A 3,086-nucleotide genomic window follows, 5' to 3' on the forward strand; every position below is an offset into this window, starting at 1 on the left:
GTGAGCAGATCCCTGAATAGCCACTGTCTGCCGGGTAATTCCTACTGAAGAGGGCTAGGCCAGCCCAGAAGGCCATAGGATCCGAGAGACCTTGGACATCTCCTGTCCAGACAACCCTTGCTACTCAATTTCCTTGAGGACACCGTGCCCCGCAGCCCCTACATTCCGTAATGAAATCTTTGGATAGCCCCGTGCTTTGTGCCCCAAAATATCTGGGAAAGGGGCCATTTAACACACACTGGCCATACAAACCCACACTTGCTACAGTGGCGAGCACAGAAACCACCAAGAGCGTGAAGAAGCTGGGTGTGGTGATAAACACCTTTCACCACAGTTCGTGGGAGGCAGGTGGATCTGGGTTCCAGGCCAGCCAGGGCTGCGCAGTGAGACACCATCGAACAATGGAAACAGAGTGAGTTCAAGCACCGTTTATTCACAGCCACTGCACACAGCCGTCCTCAGCCAGTGAACACCCAAAAACAGCAAATCAAGAGTCAAACCCAACAGGTCCAGGAGCACGTAGTAGGGATACACAAGGTAGGGCCGGATCCTCATTCAGTGCACGCAGACAAAGCTTCTAGTCAAATGACCTAAAAAAAGAGCATACACCACCAGTCCTCATTAAACCTCGAATCTCATCATTTAGTTAAAACCACCAGTACACAAACCACGCCCCAGGGCGGGTGTACAAGGCGCTCAGTCTCTTTAATTTCCTGCCCTTCCAAATGTATAGAAACTGCTGACACCCAGGGCTGGCCACCCACCCAGTGACTTCCTGACCCTTCTCTCCCCAGATTTAACTGTAGGCTTTCCTTGGAAACCTGCTGGTTGACAAGATGCAGAAGAGAGGCCTCTGCAGCTCAGCACAACTTGAAATCCATTCCTATTTGACCTCCCTCCCCCCCTCTCCAGCCATGTCTGACTCCAGCACGTCTGTGCTCCTGACCCCATCTGTACCTCCCTCACACGACCACCGTAGCCCCTGTGTGCTGTCTCTTTCCAGTTGCCTTCCATGACTTGTTGATGTCTACCTGAACAGATGCAGAGTCCCGTGTAACCTTCTCAAGACACACTTAGCACATGTCTATCACTGAGCCACACTCCAGCCTGGCTCCTGTGCCCCTGAAGAGCATGTGACAAGCTGAACTACGGCAGATTCCTCCTGTCATGGTTTTTCCGGAAGTATGTCACACCCAGGACCTCCAAAATGGTGACCATTAGCCCCATGTGGCTACTCAAAATACAAACGCCAGTCCTTCAACCACACTGCAGAGACAGCTTAGTGGGGCCCACGGTCGCTTGGGTGAGTCCTGGGGAACGATTTCTGTCACGAGTTTGTTTGGGTTGTACTGGTGTCTTGTCCAGTGACGTCTGGAATCACAACTGTATGCATCTTTGTTTAAGCTCCACGTGGGTGGGACAGACACCCAGGAGTAGAAGACTTCCTAGCATGCATACAGCCTTGAGCTTTATCCCTGCGTCACATAAACCATGCGTACTCGAGGATGCCGGTCATTCGGCCGTCTACCAGAGGCAGAGGAAGATGGATCAGAAGTTCAAAGGCTGCCCTCAGCTACTTAGTGAGTAAAGGCCAGCCTGGGCTAAGTGAGACACTATCTCAGAGCGGGGTGGTGCAGTTGCTGGAGAGATGGCTCAGCACTGAAGCTGAACACTTGCTGCCCTCTTAAAGGACCTGGGTTCAGTTCCCAGCATCCACACCGGGGCTGACAATACTCTGTAATGCCACTTCTGGGAAATCTGGTACCCTCTTGTGACCCCTTGGGGGCACCAGGCAAACATCCACACTCATAAAATAATGAATACGTCTTGTTTTTTTCTTTTTTATCTAAAGTGAGGGGCTCCAGTAATGGGTCAAATATTTGCTTTTGGAGGACTCAAATGGCTTCAATCTTGCAGAGTCCTGAGCTGTGCTCAGTCCCCACAGCTTCAGAAGGGTTCCTGTTTGCAGTATCATACATGACCACCAAACTGCTGCTAGGATGTCCACACCTGTTACTGCAAATTCTAACCCCAGGGAAGATCCTCCTCCTCTGGGATTTTACTTTAGGTCAAGGTCGGGCTGTCTGGTACGGGGCTGCACCCACCTCGGGCGGGTTCAGCCACACAGGAGCCTTTTCCCAGACCGTGGGCCTCAGGTCACCGTCCCACCCCCAAGGATTGGCATACCTGGGTCACCCTCGCTCAAGTCACTGGAAACTCTCCTCGGGAGAACGGAGCTAGTGCGTGCTTTCGCTGGGGGATGTGTTTCATTTTCTGGGTGGGGAAATAAAAAGACAATTTAGTACAATTCGGTGTAAGCGGATGAGCCCGTGCGGCGCCTGCACACAGAAGCAGCCAGTGCCCCGCCGATGGCGGCCCGGGCCCAGGGCCTTCCTGCAACCCCAGCCCATCCCGCGATCGCGTGCAGGCCCAGGTCAGCCTCCTCCCGTGGGAGCCCCGGGAGAGGTTTCTGAATCCCACGATCGCCTTCGGGAGGCTCCACGGCGCCCCCGAGCCACGCTGCGCAGGCTGAATCCCCTCTGCACAAAGCACGCGAGTTCTCCTCCCTGGCGGAACCAACTCCGCAAATGCACTTCCGGCCGGAACTGAAGATTTACCATCGAGACGGCCGCTAGAAGGTCGCTCTGGCCTTCGGGTCATCCAGGTCGGCCTTAAAGGGGCCGCGTTCAGGCCCAGAGTTCCACGCGGCGGTGGGACCTCGTCTACAGGGGCGCAAGCAGGAGGGACTCCCTACTCTTGGGCGGCAGGAGCTAGCCTAGCCACTGACCCTTTATCAATCACGCAGCCCTGTGCAGACCAAAAAGTTGACTTTCCCGAGCCCAGTCAGCCATGTTGTGGCAAAGGCGGTTGAAACCCAGCTGGTTCTGTTGCAAACCTGTGTGTGACCTTCCATCCCAGTATAAACCCATAGGTGGTATCAAATGATCCATCGTTGACATCAGCACCCTCTTGATCCAAAGGCTTCCCAGAGTCGCACCTCTGATCGCCGCGGGGCTGTATCTAGAATCATGCCTTCAGCAGAGAGCTCCCGAGGAACATGACACTGTGGTCCAGCAAAGGGTTAG

General features: G+C 54.2%; 1 long non-coding RNA gene and 1 other non-coding gene across 2 annotated transcripts; both read right to left on the reverse strand.

Annotated features, from left to right (window-relative positions):
• Window positions 1-413: 413 nt before the first annotated feature.
• On the reverse strand, window positions 414-2,589 carry LOC110305671 (uncharacterized). Its single transcript, XR_002379177.2, has 2 exons — window positions 2,188-2,589; window positions 414-590 (listed from the first exon to the last, which is right to left on the reverse strand). It is a non-coding gene; the product is annotated as an uncharacterized LOC110305671 (long non-coding RNA).
• Window positions 1,958-2,147, reverse strand: LOC115032668 (small Cajal body-specific RNA 16). Its single transcript, XR_003838298.1, has one exon.
• Window positions 2,590-3,086: the final 497 nt, after the last annotated feature.

The sequence above is a fragment of the Mus caroli genome, unplaced genomic scaffold (genome assembly GCF_978045245.1).
Source record: "Mus caroli unplaced genomic scaffold, Mus_caroli_1 scaffold_13, whole genome shotgun sequence".
NCBI classification, from domain to species: domain Eukaryota; kingdom Metazoa; phylum Chordata; class Mammalia; order Rodentia; family Muridae; genus Mus; species Mus caroli.